General features: G+C 40.6%; 1 pseudogene; it reads left to right on the top strand.

Moving 5' to 3' along the window:
- The first annotated feature begins 9483 nt into the window (after positions 1–9483).
- On the top strand, positions 9484–15430 carry LOC103874600 (annotated as a pseudogene).
- The last annotated feature ends 1935 nt before the right edge of the window (positions 15431–17365 follow it).

Genomic DNA, 17365 nt, shown 5'->3' with positions numbered 1-17365 from the left:
AAGACGTCGATTTTTGTAAAAAGGTCCAACGTAATCGTATAGTTAAGGCGGCTAAGGTGTTAAGTTAACCAATGCCGTTTTATACGATTAATCTGAATCCATGCGAGAAAATAGGTCTTTGCGGTTTTTTTTTTTTTTTTTATATCGTAAAGTCTCAATGGTAACTTCAATCGAGGCGAAACAAGAGACGTTTCGATCGAGATTCGAAAGTGAACGCAAAGATGGAGGTAGGGTGAGCAGAAACAAGCCAAGGAGTTTAAGATGAGGTTTACTTGTTTTTGTCGTAAAATCTCAACGGAAACTCCGATTGAGACGAAACGAAAAGCGTTTCGATGAGAATTCAAAGGAGAACGCAAAGGAGGACCCCTTTGAGGCCTGACAGGTTGCTATAGCGAGTGAGGATGTCATCTCGGTCGCTATAGCGAGTGGAAGGGAGCCGAGACGAGTCCAACTTGTTTTCGTCGTAAAATCTCAACGGAAACTCCGATTGAAACGAAACGAAAAGCATTTCGAAGAGGATTCAAAGGAGAACGCAAAGGAAGAACCCTTTGAGGACTTACAGGTCGCTACGTAGCGACTGACAGTCTGACAGGTCGCTACGTAGCGAATGGAAGCAAGCCAAGAAGCGTCCTACTTGTTTTCGTCGTAAAATCTCAACGGAAACTCCGATTGAGACGAAACGAAAAGCGTTTCGACGAGGATTCAAAAGAGAACCCAAAGAAGGACCTTTCTGAGGCCTTACAGGTCGCTACATAGCGACTGACAGTCTGACAGGTCGCTACGTAGCGAGTGGAAGCAAGCCGAGACGAGTCCCACTTGTTTTCGTCGTAAAATCTCAACGGAAACTCCGATTGAGACGAAACGAAAAGCGTTTCGACGAGGATTCAAAAGAGAACCCAAAGAAGGACCTTTCTGAGGCCTTACAGGTCGCTACGTAGCGACTGACAGTCTGACAGGTTGCTACGTAGCGAGTGGAAGCAAGCCGAGAAGAGTCCCACTTGTGTTTGTCGTAAAATCTCAACGGAAACTCCGATTGAGACGAAACGAAAAGCGTTTCGACGAGGATTCAAAAGAGAACCCAAAGGTGGACCTTTCTGAGGCCTTACAGATCGGTATGTAGCGAGTGGAGAGTTGGCTTGAGCTCGGTCACTACGTAGCGACCGAGCAGTGTGTGTGCTCGGTCGCTACGTAGCGACCGAGCAGCGTGTGCGTGCTCGGTCGCTACGTAGCGACCGAGCAGCGTGTGTGCTCGGTCGCTACGTAGCGACCGAGCAGCGTGCGTGCTCGGTCGCTACGTAGCGACCGAGCAGCGTGTGTGCTTGGTCGCTACGTAGCGACCGAGCAGCGTGTGCGTGCTCAGTCGCTACGTAGCGACCGAGCACACACGCTGCTCGGTCGCTACGTAGCGACCGAGCACACACGCTGCTCGGTCGCTACGTAGCGACCGAGCACACACATTTCGGAAGGATAAATCTTGTTCTCCCAAAAAAAACCGCTGAAAAACCCCTACGTTAATCGCGGAAAAAGGAAACACAACAAAACGCACACTGCTCGGTCGCTACGTAGCGACTGAGCACGCACACGCTGCTCGGTCGCTACGTAGCAACCGAGCAGCGTGCGTGCTCGGTCGCTACGTAGCGACCGAGCAGCGTGTGTGCTTGGTCGCTACGTAGCGACCGAGCAGCGTGTGTGCTTGGTCGCTACGTAGCGAATGGAAGCAAGCCAAGAAGCGTCCTACTTGTTTTCGTCGTAAAATCTCAACGGAAACTCCGATTGAGACGAAACGAAAAGCGTTTCGACGAGGATTCAAAAGAGAACCCAAAGAAGGACCTTTCTGAGGCCTTACAGGTCGCTACATAGCGACTGACAGTCTGACAGGTCGCTACGTAGCGAGTGGAAGCAAGCCGAGACGAGTCCCACTTGTTTTCGTCGTAAAATCTCAACGGAAACTCCGATTGAGACGAAACGAAAAGCGTTTCGACGAGGATTCAAAAGAGAACCCAAAGAAGGACCTTTCTGAGGCCTTACAGGTCGCTACGTAGCGACTGACAGTCTGACAGGTTGCTACGTAGCGAGTGGAAGCAAGCCGAGAAGAGTCCCACTTGTGTTCGTCGTAAAATCTCAACGGAAACTCCGATTGAGAAGAAACGAAAAGCGTTTCGACGAGGATTCAAAAGAGAACCCAAAGGTGGACCTTTCTGAGGCCTTACAGATCGGTATGTAGCGAGTGGAGAGTTGGCTTGAGCTCGGTCACTACGTAGCGACCGAGCAGTGTGCGTGCTCGGTCGCTACGTAGCGACCGAGCAGCGTGTGTGCTCGGTCGCTACGTAGCGACCGAGCACACACATTTCGGAAGGATAAATCTTGTTCTCCCAAAAAAACCGCTGAAAAACCCCTACGTTAATCGCGGAAAAAGGAAACACAACAAAACGCACACTGCTCGGTCGCTACGTAGCGACTGAGCACGCACACGCTGCTCGGTCGCTACGTAGCAACCGAGCAGCGTGCGTGCTCGGTCGCTACGTAGCGACCGAGCAGCGTGTGTGCTTGGTCGCTACGTAGCGACCGAGCAGCGTGCGTGCTCGGTCGCTACGTAGCGACCGAGCAGCGTGTGCGTGCTCAGTCGCTACGTAGCGACCGAGCAGTGTGCGTTTTTGTTGTGTTTCCTTTTTCCGCGATTAACGTAGGGGTTTTTCAGCGGTTTTTTTGGGAGAACAAGATTTATCCTTCCGAAATGTTTTCGGAAAACGTGTTTTGGTAAAACCCTTACGCATCGAGATTTGTTTACGGGGTTTTGATAAGATTTATCGTTTCCCTTCTTGTTTACAGGGAGAAATCGCGAGCTTGTTTTAGTGCTCTTCCTGTGGCGGAAGGTCGCGGCTAAGTTTTCGATTTTGTTGAAAATTACGGCGTTTGCGTAAGCGTTGGCCATAGGAGCAGTCAGTGCTGCGAGTTTGTCTTTCATATATCCAAACATCGTTTCGATCAAGCGTTTTGTGGCCATGAGTAAGAGTAATCCGTAACCCCCCCTCCTTCTAGCGCCAAACTGTGGGAACCGAAATTCGCACTGTCGATTTCCGTTTAAATAAGGAAACTAGGAAAACCCTAATATCCCAGAGGTCCCGGATCTCTGCGAGAGCCAACGACAAGTGATCGAATATATGCGGAAATCATGAAAAGATAACAAACGAGTTTAGAGAAAACAGTAGATCTTATTTCGAGTCCGCGTAAGAGCGTTGCGATCATTACAAGAGAATACAAAGGCTTTGGCCGCAGGGGCCGTCAGCGAGTTACCTAGTTCTAGCAACATAAAACCCTAATCCTAGTTGAGTCGCAGCTCGATAACAAAGGACGAAAAAGATATCTAAAAGGCTTAGATTGATTTCGGACTGAACCTTGTTAAAGGCTGCCTACGTACCCCTTTCGAGGATCAAGCCGAACGTAGTTCAATTGATATAGCTGGACAAGAGATCGAACTGCCTGGGCGAGTTCGTCTAGTAATTGAGTGCCAGTCATAGAAACCGAACTTGTCGAGAATAAGCCTAAAGTTTCTAAGTGCAGAGAATTTCGAATCTAAAAAGTTCTCCCTCTTGCTCCTCGCCTAGGACTCCTTATATACTAGCTCCAAGGTCGGTTTACGCTTTTACTCTTCTGCCCTTAAGCCGTCATAGCATAAAAATGGAGATATCCCATTTTTCCCGATCTTCACAATTATCTTTAAAACTTCCGTATTTATCCGCGGAAACTTGACATTTATCCTTCCTTGTGGACCAAGCGTAAACCAGGCTGTGGTTTATGGGCTTTTGATTAGGAAAATCGTAGGATGGGCCTCGAGTCGTGTTTTAGGTCCCTTTGGGCCGTCTTCCGACTCGACACGTTTACTACGAGTTTTCCGCGGTTTCTAATCCGCGAAGTTTGATCGATGAATTAGAATGGCGGGAAACATGGACTGAGCTTGCTACGGTCTTCGGGAGATAGCATTCGAAGGTTTTGACGAGAATGCAAGAACTGGTGCGTATTGACTTTCGGAAAGGTTCAATCGCTACTCAGCGACCGAACTTTGGCTCGAGCCCGGTCGCTTCGTAGCGACCGAGCTTGGCTCGAGCTCGGTCGCTACGTAGCGACCGAGCGGGACGATCGCTCGGTCGCTACGTAGCGACCGAGCTTGGCTGAGCTCGGTCGCTACGTAGCGAACGAGCGGGACGATCGCTCGGTCGTTACGTAGCGACTGAGCTTTGGCTTGATCTCGGTCGCTACGTAGCGACCGGGCGGGACGATCGCTCGGTCGCTATGTAGCGACCGAGCTTGGCTGAGCTCGGTCGCTACGTAGCGACCGAGCTTTGGCTCGAGCTTGGTCGCTACGTAGCGACCGAGCTTTGGCTCGAGCTCGGTCGCTACGTAGCGACCGAGCGGGACGATCGCTCGGTCGCTACGTAGCGACCGAGCTTTGGCTCGAGCTCGGTCGCAACGTAGCGACCGAGCGGGACGACCGCTCGGTCGCTACGTAGCGACCGAGCTTGGCTGAGCTCGGTCGCTACGTAGCGACCGAGCAGGACGATCGCTCGGTCGCTACGTAGCGACCAAGCTGTGTGCATGCTTGGTTGCCGCGTATCGATCGAGCTTGGCTTGTCCGCGGTCTGATTTCCATACTCGAGCTTGTCCGCGGCCGATTTGGATACATGTCCGTTGCCTTCGGACAATCGGTATTTAGTGGTTCGATTGAGATTTGGACGATATTTTACTGCAAGGCTGTTCGTAAAGATATCTTTACGAAGATTACTTTTCGTAAAAACGGTTATGCTGATTTTTACGGACTTTCAGACATTGATTCCGTCGTGACCGATTTTGACCCCAACATACGTAGCGACCGAGCTCGAGCCAAAGCTTGGTCGCTACGTAGCGACCGAGCGATCGTCCCGCTCGGTCGCTGCGTAGCGACCAAAGCGATCGTCCCGCTCGGTCGCTACGTAGCGACCGAGCTCGAGCCAAAGCTCGGTCGCTACATAGCGACCAAGCGATCGTCCCGCTCGGCCGCTACGTAGCGACCGAGCTCGAGCCAAAGCTCGGTAGCTACGTAGCGACCGAGCGATCGTCCCGCTCGGTCGCTACGTAGCGACCGAGCACTCGTCTCGCTCGGTCGCTACATAGCGACCGGGCTCGAGCAAAAGTTCGGTCGCTGTGTAGCGATTGAACCTTTCCGAACATCGATACGACACCAGTCCTTGCATTCTCGTCAAACCTAGGAATGCTATCTCCCGAAGACCGTAGCAAGCTCAGTCCACGTTTCCTGCTATTCTAATTCATCGATCAAACTTCGCGGATTAGAAACCGTGGAAAACTCGTAGTAAACGTGTCGAGTCGGAAGACGGCCCAAAGGGACCTAAAACACGACTCGAAGCCCATCCTACGATTTTTCCTAACCAAAAGCCTGTGAACCACAGCATGGTTCACGCTTGGCCTACGAGGAAGGATAAATACGGAAGTTTTGAAGATAATTGTGAAGATCGGGAAAAATGGAATATCTCCATTTTTATGCTATGACGGCTTAAGGACAGAAGAGTAAAAGCGTAAACCGACCTTGGAGCTAGTATATAAGGAGTCCTAGGCGAGGAGCAGAGGGAGAACTTTTTCAGAGCAAACTTAGCACTTAGAGCAATTTAAGCAATTTTCCGTTTTTGTTATTTCGAGCTGCGACTCAATTAGGTTTAGCCATCTTAGGGTTGCTAGAACTAGGAATCTCGCCGACAGCTCTCGAGCCCAGGCTTATACCTTGTTGTAAACGCTCATACGCAGATTCAGAATAAGATCTTCTTTGCTCTCTTTTCGATTTCTTATTTTTGTCATTGTTGTTCTCGTGTTCTGATTGCTTGACGTGTGGTAATTAACAGATATCCGGGTCCTCTGGGAAATTAGGGTTTTCCTAGTTTCCTTATTTAAACGGAAATCGACAGTGCGAATTTCGGTTCCCACACTCGGCCTCTCGGGTTGAGTCTTGTAACTGTAACACATGGATCATCTCTGTTCCTTACCCGGGGGTACTTGATATAACAAACCTGTAACATTTAAAAAATTATTAATGAAATTATAAATTAATACACATGATGATGAATCCTTCTGAATAATTAACATTTAATTACCTGATCGGCCTGAGAAGCAAGAATGAAAGGATCATAATATTGCAGCTTCCGCCTCGAATTTACTGATGTAACACCAAATGCATCTGTTCTCACACCTCGATCTGGAGTGTTGTCGTGCCAATCACAATAGAAAACAGTACAGCGCAATCCAACCATGCCCAAATACTTGATTTCCAAAATCTCATGTATGTGTCTGTAGTATACATCATCTCCTGATGCAGAACAAACGCCAGCATCATAAGTCGTACTTGAACGTCTACTCTTCTGAGTTGTGAATGCATATCCTCGAGTACAAAATCTCGGATATGACTTCACAACAAAGTTTGGTCCAACGACTATCTCGCGTATCCAATCGTCAAATGTTTTACCTCGGGCCAAACCAGCAGACACCTATCAATAAATGTGAATTAGTATAAATATGTGATAAATAATATTTTAATTTGTTTAAAGCACTCACATAAGTAAACATCCATCCAGCAAATTCTCTCTGCTTCATTTCTTCTAGTTCGTCCTATGTGGCGTATCTATATTCGAACCGCTTTTCTGCCATGAAAATCCTGTACATATGATGACAATAATGTAATTAATTAAGATTTAAATTCCAACTTGTTAAAATAAAAATTTGTAAGCTAATTTATTTACCCCTCATATTGAAGAACATCTTCGCAATTGGTGAGCAAATATGTTTGCAAATGACTGCGCTCCTGCTCAGTAAGTCGACGGTCCTTTGGTTTTCCGCTAAGTCGTCCAACGTCTGTGAAAATATCTGGAACCGTAACATGATATGTTGCCCGTTTGCCTCTATCATCATGCCGAGCAGGTCTTCTGTTTTTGGTCTGAACTTCTGCTGGAAAGTAGTACTCGGCAAAATTTGAAGTTTCTTCATTGATCATCTGTGCGACTATAGAACCTTCCATCCTACTTAAATTTTTCACCATCTTCTTCAAATGGAACATATACCGCTCATACATATACATCCATCTATACTGCACAGGACCACCAAGTTCCAATTCTCTTACCAGGTGAATGACAAGATGCTCCATAACATCAAAAAATGAGGGAGAAAATATCTTCTCAAAGTTGCACTGAATCACGGCTATGTTAGTCTTCAAATTTTCAATACCTTCAAGAGTCACTGATCTCGTGCATAAATCGCGGAAGAAACCACTTATCCATGCAATTTCTTCATGAACATTTCGTGGTAATAGTTTCTTGAAGGCAAACAGAAGGAGGCGCTGCATCATTACATGGCAATCGTGGCTTTTCAAGCCAGTAAACTTTTCTTCCTTTCTGTCGATACAGTTACGCAAATCAGATGCGTAACCGTCTGGAAATTTCACATCGTTTGAAATCCAATCAAAGAACGCATCCTTTCCCGCTGCATCAAGTCGGTATATGGGAAAAGGAGCCCTACCATTCTCATCAACATGAAGTTCTGAACAAGCACATATATCGACTAAATCCAGTCTTGACTTCAAATTATCCTTTGTTTTACCTTGAACATTAAGGATCGTGTTCATGAGATTGTCAAAAAAGTTCTTCTCAATATGCATGACATCTAAATTATGCCTTAGTAGATGATCCTTCCAGTATGGCAGATCCCAGAAAATACTTTTTTGTGCCAGTTATATAGGTCTCCAACACCATCTACCGGAAAACGCTCATGTCCACCGACGTCTGGCGTCCTTTCTGCACCAAAATCTCTAAGTTGTGTCTTCAAATCTTTCCCACAATTTTCCGGAGGTGGACTGTCAAACACCCTCTTGTTCTTCGTAAACAAATTCCTACTTCTACGATATGGATGTTCTGGTGGTAGGAATCTCCTGTGACAGTCAAACCAACACGTTTTCCTTCCGTGTTTTAGTTGGAAAGCATCAGTGTTATCTTGACAATATGGACATGATAGCCTTCCATGCGTTGTCCATCTAGATAACATACCATATGCTGGAAAATCACTTATTGTCCACATTAGTACTGCCCGCATTTGAAAGTTTTCTTTATACGAAACATCGTATGTTTCAGCACCTTGAGCCCATAGTTGTTGCAACTCATATATTAGTGGCTGAAGAAACACATCAAGTGATCTCTTAGGATGCTCTGGTCCGGGAACGAGAATCGAGAGAAACAAAAACTCTCATCGCAAGCATAAGTTTGGGGGTATGTTGTATGGTGTAAGAATGACTTGCCATAGAGAATACTGTCTTCCACTCTTGCCAAACGGGCTGAAGCCATCAGTACATAATCCAAGGTAGACATTTATTCTCTCATACGCAAAGTCGGGATACTTTGATTGGAAATGCTTCCACGCTTTTGCATCTGAAGGATGTCTGATCTCACCATCTGTTGAGTGCTCCGCATGCCATCTCATTGGTTGCGCTGTGCGTTCAGACAGATACAACATCTGCAACCTTTCCGTCAAAGACAAATACCACATACTTTTATATGGCACTGGAACTCTTCCACTCGTATCTTTATAACGAGGCTTCCCACAAAATTTGCATGAAACCCGCTGTTCATCCGCCCTCCAATAAATCATGCAGTTGTCTCTGCATACAGCTATTACCTGATACGATAAACCAAGACCAGCTACGAGTTTCTGAACCTCGTAGTATGAACCAGGAGCTACATTATCTTCGGGTAAAATACCTTTTACATAATCAGCAATCGCATCCACACAGTCTTCAGCCAAATTATAATCCGTTTTAATGCCCATCAATCTTGTAGCAGATGATAAAGCTGAATGACCATCTCTGCAACCTTCGTACAATGGTTGTTTTCCAGCATCCAACATATCATAAAATCTCCTAGCTTCTGCATTGGGTAAATCTTCCCCTCTAAAATGATCATTTACCATCTGCTCAGTACCTACACCATAATCTACATCCGTTCTAATTGGTTCTTCTAATCTAACCGCTGGCTGAGGTTCGCTAGTACTACCATGTTCATAATCAGTTTTCCCATGATGATACCAAATTTTGTAACTTCGTGTAAACCCACTCAAATATAGATGAGTCCAAACATCCCACTCTTTAATAACCTTTTTATTTTTACAATTAGAGCAAGGACATCTTAACATACATGTTTTTGCTTCCGGTTGTCGGTGAACTAACCCCATGAATTCGGTTATACCTCGTTGGTATTCTTCCGTAAGTAATCTCGTGTTCGGATCCAAATGAGGTCGATCAATCCAAGAACGAAAATAATTTGAAGAAGACATGTTTTTTATGAATCAAAATCGTGTGTAAAGAGAGTGAGAGGGAAGATGAAGATATGGAGTGAATGAAGAGGAAGAGGGGTGCTTGTATTTATAGTTGAAATCCTTCCGATAGACCGAGGAAATTCCGACGGAATTCCGATGCCAACGGCTAGTTCGTCGGAATTTCCTCGGAATTTTTAAAATCCCCCAACGGCTCTCTAACGTCTATAATATTTCCTCGAAATTCATCGGTTTTTTCCGAGGAATACAATTTTCCTTGGTATTCCATAAGAATATTCCGACGGAACGATATTTCTTCAGAATTCTGTCGGTATATTCCGAGGAAATTCCGAGGAAACCAAATTTTGTGTTTCCTCGGAATATCCTCGGAAATTCCTCGGGATATTCCGAGGATTTCATTTTCTGTCGGAATGTCCGTCAGAATACCGCTGTTTTCTTGTAGTGATTGGAACAAAATGTTAACAAATATAATTAGGCAACAATATCTTTGTTAGGAAAAAACTTACTCCTTATGAACTTTGGTATAAGAGAAAGCCAAACTTAAATTATTTTCGAATTTGAGGATGTAGGGCTGTTTTAAGACTACCCCCAACCCAAGATTAATATTTTGAGAGACAGAGGTATTGATTGCATTTTTATTGGATCTGCAGAGCATTCTAAGGCTTATAGGTTTTATGTATAGAACACAATGATTCAATAGCAGTTCACACTGTAATTGAATCAAGAGATGCAATATTTGATGAAACTCATTTTTTATATATACATGTGTCAAAGGTTTTGGTTTCAATTTCAAGTGTAACTACTAACGGAGATTAAACTTTTGTGTCTCCTAACATGTCACATATGCTTTGTAGGAGCAAGCGAGGAAGGATTGAAAACTCATTTGGTCTTGAGTTTCAAATATATTTAGTTGAACGATAAAGAGATGAGATTGGTATCCAACACTCATATCGATAATGATCCAAGAACTTATAGTGAGGCTACAAAATCTCAAGATGTTGTTTTTTGGAATGAAACAATAAATGATGAGATGTATTCCATCATGGATAATAATACTTGGATCTTGTCGAATATCCCACTTGGTTGCAAGCTTTTGGGCTACAAATGAATCTTCAAAAAGATGATGAAAGTCGATGAAACAATCGACAAGTTTAAAGCTTGATTGATTATTTAAGGCTTTAAACAAAGGCAATGTATTGATTATTTTGATAAATATGCTCTAGTTGCTAGGATCTCTTCTATAAGATTATTAATTGTTTTAGCAGAATTGATAACTTTGTGATTCACCAAATGGATGTTAAGACAGCGTTCTTAAATGGTAATTTGGAAGATGAGTTGTATATGAAGCAACCTGTAGGTTTTATTATGCCTGGTAATCGTCATAAGATGTGTAAGATGATCAAGTCATTGTATGGGCTAAAGCAATCACCTGCGCAGTGGCATCAAAAGCTTGATGAGGTTGTCTTATCAAGTGCTTTCAAATAAAACCAATCAGATAAATGTTTATATTGAAATATTGATGAATTTGGTAACAGATTAGTCATTTGTTTGTATGTTAATGACATGTTGATATTTAGTACTGATCTTAGACAAATAGAGCTTTGAAAAGCTTTTATTGTCATCAAATTTGCATTGAAAGACATGGGGAAATCGAATGTGATTCTTGGAATTAGAATCAAACGTGAAAACAAAGAACTATTTTTGACACAATCTCATTACATTGAGAAAGTTCTTAAGAAGTTCAATTGGGAGAATTGTTTTCCAATGAGTACTTCCATGGCTGCGAGTGTCAAGCTTATGCCTAATACATGACAAGCAGTATCACAACTCAAGTGTTCACAAGTGATTGGCTCTTTTATGTATCATTTAGTTGTTTTAAATTCTTTGTAAATATTCCTTACATTGTATAGCCTCAACTTTTATATGGTAATATCAAATTATTTAATGATATATTCATTTGTTATTTTATATTATTGAATACAAAATTTCATTTATTTTAAAATAATTTTTTTTATAGATATTTTCATTTTCTATAAATATTAAATTAAGAGGTTGATTCGACATATTTTGAGGGTTGTTATAATTTTTAAGTTTACATAAACTGATAAAAGTTTTCATTTTTTGAAATCTTTTTAGAAATTTTGTTATTTTACTAAGAATTAATTAATATTGGGATATTTCATATTTTAATTGGTGTTTTAAAATAGGTAAACATTCTCAATAATATATAACTTCTATACTGAAAATCTCATGTCTTTTAAATTCAAGTATTCTTATTTTTTTTCTTGTAATTCTTGTATTCTTTACAAAATAATTTTCAATTTTTCAGTTAAGTTTTTTAATTATTTTAATATATTTATATTTAGCTATTTTCCTATTTGTTAGTTTAACTTATTTGATACTGATTTTTAGGCTTTTTTAATATTTATTTTAAAAAGATAAACAGAGAGAAATTAAGATAATAATTTGCTATATTTTGATTAGTGATTTTAACTTTCATGTAGAGATGATCAATGTCTTATAAATTTTATAGAGTAATATTAAGTTAGTTTTTAGTTATATTTTTCCTTTTGTTAGTTTAAATTAGTTGATATATATTTTAACTTATTTGAAAGAAATATTTTTATCTGGAATTTTTGATATTCTATGAGTAAAACATTAAGATGTTGATTGAAATATTTAATTGATTTTAAAATTTATCTGAACATTCCAAACTTTGATGTAGAGATGTTCAATGGCTTATAAATTTTATAGAGTAATATTAAGTTATTTTTTAGTGATTTTTTTCCTTTGTTAGTTTACATTATTTGATATAGAATTTAATTTTGTTGAAAGAATTATTTTTATCTGGAATTTTTTTATATTCTATCAGTATTACATTAAGATGTTGATGAAATATTTAATTGATGTTTTAAAATTTATCTGAACATTCTAAATAACGTATAACTTTATTTTTTCTGAAATTATTGTATTCTTTACAAGTAATTTGAACTTTAATTTCAGCTGATTTTATTATAATTTTTTCAAGATTGGGTATATTTTTAAGTTATTTTTTCAGTTTTGGAATATTTTTTGGAAATATCAATATTTTAAAAGTAAAAACTAATATGATGATTTTTCGATTGGTAATTTGTTAAATTCTATGTGGATATTCTCCATCACTTACGTGTTTGTAAGAGCAAACATTTAATAATCAGATACCATTTTTAACAGTTGGCAACATATAACCAATTGTTTTTTGTTTTGATGATTAAACAATTCAAGTGGACAGACAACACGTACCATAGATAAACTAGGCTTATATATACGGTACCCAAGTCCAAAAGAAAAACACAAGTTCACAAGAAAAAATCTTGAAGACTTTGAATAATCAAGAGATGCAAAAGATGATGATGATACTTCTTTTACTGTCAATAATTTGTGTTACCATTCTCTTCTTGAAAAAACAGTCAACAGGGAAGAAAATTAGTACACCAAGGTCACCGTCGACAGTTCCGGTTATCGGGAACCTTCATCAGCTCGGCCGCTACCCTCACCGATCACTATGCTCTCTCAGCCATCGTTATGGTCCTCGCATGCTCCTTCACTTTGGCCGTGTCCCTGTTCTTGTAGTCTCTTCAGCGGACGCGGCTCAAGATGTTTTGAAGACCCACGACCGCGTTTTTGCGAGCCGTCCACGATCGAAAATCTTCCGAAAGCTGCACTACGACGGGCGTGATGTAGGCTTAGCTCCTTATGGAGAGTATTGGAGACAAATGAAGAGTGTGTGTGTCCTTCATCTCCTAAGCAACAAGATGGTACGGTCCTTTCGAGACGTACGAAAAGAAGAGATCAGAATAGTGATGGAAAATATCAGGAAATCAAATTCTTCGCGGATTAATCTAAGCAAGCTATTGGCGAGTTTAACTAACGATGTAATATGTAGAGTTGCTTTTGGAAAGAAATACGGTGGTGACACGGATTTTATGGAGTTAATAGAGAGGTTCGAGAAGCTGTTGGGATCATTTAGTATCGGAACTTATGTACCATGGCTTGCATGGCTTGATTGGATCAGCGGTTTGGATGCTGAAGTAGAAAAGACGAAAAATGATTTTGATGAATTCTTAGAGAGAGTTGTACAAGATCATGTAGATGGTGGCGGAGATAAGAATGATTTTGTCCATGTATTGCTAGCAATTCAGAGAGAGAAGAGCATCGGGTTTGAAATCGACCGAATAAGCATAAAGGCTATTATCATGGTAATAAAAACGTATTCAGATGCAATTAAGTTTTAGTACATAACCTTACTCCATATTTCTTGTTTTGGTTTTCACTTTTCAGAATATTTTTGTGGGTGGTACGGACACATCTTTTACAGTTATGGAATGGGCAATGACAGAGCTTTTACGTCACCCAGAGTGTCTGAACATACTTCAAGAAGAAGTCCGTGGGATTTGTAAGGGCAAATCGAATGTATCAGAAGAAGAAATTCAAGACATGAAATACTTAAAAGCTGTGATCAAAGAGACAATGAGGCTACATCCTCCACTTCCGTTGTTGGTTCCTCATGAATCAACACATGATGTCCAATTAAGAGATTACTATATATACCAACCGGTACGCAGGTTATGATCAATGTTTGGGCCATTGGGAGAGAGGCTGCAACCTGGGGACCAGACGCAGAGTTGTTTAGACCGGAGAGGCATTTAGATACGTCTGTTGATTTCCGGGGTCAGGATTTTCATTTGATTCCGTTTGGTGCAGGAAGAAGAATTTGCCCAGCGATATCGTTCGCTACGGTGCTGATTGAGTTGGTTTTAGCTAACTTAGTGCATCAATTTGATTGGAGATCCACAGATGATGATCAGACTGATGTCCCTGAAGCAATTGGTATTGGGATTCGCCGCATGCTGCCTCTTTATGCCATTGCGTCTTCTACTACTTAACTTGGGGCGTTATATAATGATTTACTTTATGTAAGGGGGTTACCTTTTTCTGCGCCAGGGTATCTGGTTTTATTTGTTTTTTTCTTCCTAAAGTTGTTTTCACCTATTGTCAAGTGATTTTGTTTTAAATCACTTATTTTGTTTTCTCTATCATATTCAAAAGAACTCGTGTTTGATAAAATAAGAATCTGCGTTTCACAAAAAATACATAAAACCGTCCTGAAAGAGTACACGTTTTTTTGGTGCATTGAGAAAATGGGTCTTTATTTTTTATATTAAAAAGTCATTTCATTACTAAAACATGAAGTGATCAGTAAAGCTATAACGAAGACAACCAACAAAACAAAGTTTTCTATAAAAAACTCTAAACATTTCTATGAGAACTGGTTTTTAAAACTGTGGATTAGAAGAAAAAAATATTAGTGAACCTTTAAATTAATAAAAAGATATTAACGGACGAGGGATTCATCGAACACTCCGCTTCTAACACAAAAGTTTTAAAGTTCAAAAAAGTGTCACGTGAACCTTGTTTCAAAGAGAAACTGGAGCTAAAAAATGACGTGGGTGTAAAGAAAAGTGGAAAAAGAAACGAGCTTAGAATTCAAAAACGGGTCACGACTCACGTGTGCCTTGTTTCAAAGAGAAACCGAAGACTTGGAAATGACGTGGGTTTATAGCAAAAGATGGTAACAGAAAACTCATGCGCCTAGAATTGCACGGTGAGATAGAAACAGGTGGGTATTTATGCGGAAACCACATTCATCTTAAGACATGATATATTATCGTTCGAGTCTTTTATGAGTCTTTGTAGATTCAGGTACGGTTGGACAAGAATGAAGAGTCTAGAGCACTCTCGAACTTAGAGAAAATTGGAGATGAAACCCGAAGTTGGAATCAATTTTTGGAGTTGATGATCGACACCCACAATCGTGTTTGGCGACACTTATCGTTGACTGAAATTCCTCACATGTTTTTATCAAGTTTCAAGAATTAAACAATTCCCAAAGTTTCTGCTTATTTGCAGTTTAAGTCTTTAACGTGTTTTAGACCTATGTCTATTATTTTTAAATTATTACTGTATTAGGCTAATCCTATGGTGATCTTATGTGTTTATCCCTTTTCTCACAAAAATATTTTTCTAAACATGAAAAGATTGGTTACAAGGAAATTGTTGGAGATCCGGTCTTTGATGTTTATGAAGATGAAGGTCTGATTCAAATGGAATACTGAGTCGACGACGATCAAGTTCAAGAGAACGTTGATGAAGTTTGTCTTCATGTGGTGGAAAATGTGCAACTTGAGCCAACAAAGGACATTCACATTAATAACAAAGTTGATGAGAGGAGTTATAATCTCTTGGAATCGCTTGATGCAGAATCTTATGAAAAGATTAATGAGGTTGAAGTTTGAAATAATTACGTCAGATGGTTTGAAAAAATTTATCAATGGATAAAGAAGAAGAAGAAAAACGAGATAAAAACAATGGTTAAGATTTGAGGAAAAGTCTTCTTCGATCCGGAAAAAAATGATGTAAATAAATGTTTGGAATATTTTCAAATATTGTTTTAGATAATTATCTTTATTATTTTAGGATCTTATGGTTTTCTTATATATAGTATTTTAGTTTTAAGTTTGTGATTTTCATGTGTAACATTGCAGCATCATGAGCAACAAGGAAACACAACTTTTGAATATTTCAACTTAGGAGTTGCTTGACTTATAACGCACTAACCGAAATCAAAGAAATCTATAAAGATGGTTGATGCAGTCATAGCAGTTGTTGATGCTGAAGGAGTTTTAAGAGACCAAGAGGGCCATACAAGGAACAAAGAAGGACACAACATTGGTGCACAAGGAGCTTTGATCTCTGGTACAGTGGTTATTGCTAGCGATGACTAGAATGCTGGAGTTGTTCATGGAAGAACACAAAGACTACATTAGGTCTGATTAGTTCTATGCTAACAGGTCTGCCTTTAGACTTCATTCCAGAGGAATGATTTTGAGCTGAAACATGTGTACTACACTCTTGTCGGTCAACATCCTTTTCATGTCAACTCCATTTTTCCAAAAATGTTTTCAAATACTTGTCTTTATATTCATATATTTTTATGTTTTTTTATACATTAATCACCCTTTTAAAGGAGACTCAAGTGCTATTCGGCGGACACAAATGAAACGGCGCCTTCAACCAGTTCCCTTTCTTACCCTCTTTCTGGTTAATCGTTTATTTCTCGCCAATACGAAAGTTCTCCGTCGCCACATATGACATCTGCATCTCAGGTTTGAGCCCCATTAAATTGCTTCTGGTTGCAGTTGGACTCTCTACTCAACTGGAGGTGTCCAAGCCGTTAAATTTCCAGTGGATCTCCTTCTTCATAACCAAATTATTTCCTCCCCGTTTCTGAAGAGATTTGAACCCAGATTCCTATCGCTTTCTCCTGATTCGTCAACCGGCACCAGATCTCAGATCTTTTTGTTGTTAGATCCGAATTATTTTGAAACCCTTTGCTCTCCTTGTCGTTCAAGTTTCTGGTCATTCTCTCTGCGTGGATGTGCTCGCCACCATCGCCAAAGTGTTTCCGGCTGTCTAGACCCACTGAACAACGTATGAAGACTGAGCCGCATCGCTCATATAACTGGGCCCAGGCCATTAGACTTATAATATCTCGCAGCCCAATTTTTTTCACCAAATCTCATATCCATGGAGATGAATTCATACCAATCCATTTTGGCCTTGATACGGTTGGCTAGTCCATTTAAGAATTCTGGTGGATTCACCGGGGTCTTTAATTTTTTTGCTTATTATCATATTCATTTTTTATGAAGAAATTATCAAGGAGTCTTTACCATTACCATACTTTCTTTCTTTGAAATAGGAAGATTTGTCGGATCAATACTCGATATTTAGTTTTAGTTTACACACCAGCTTATTTTCTTGTGAAGCAGTCTGTAAGGGGCTGCAAGAGGCAACCGAAATTATTTCAGTTTTTCTCGTAGGTGTGAACTGTTTTTTAACATCACTACTTTATGTGTCTAAATCTTGTAGCAGTCTGACTTTGTCTCTCGACGCATCAAATTTTGCTTAT

This window comes from Brassica rapa, chromosome A01 (genome assembly GCF_000309985.2).
Source record: "Brassica rapa cultivar Chiifu-401-42 chromosome A01, CAAS_Brap_v3.01, whole genome shotgun sequence".
NCBI lineage: Eukaryota > Viridiplantae > Streptophyta > Magnoliopsida > Brassicales > Brassicaceae > Brassica > Brassica rapa.
This window is presented reverse-complemented; position numbering and strand designations above follow the sequence as displayed.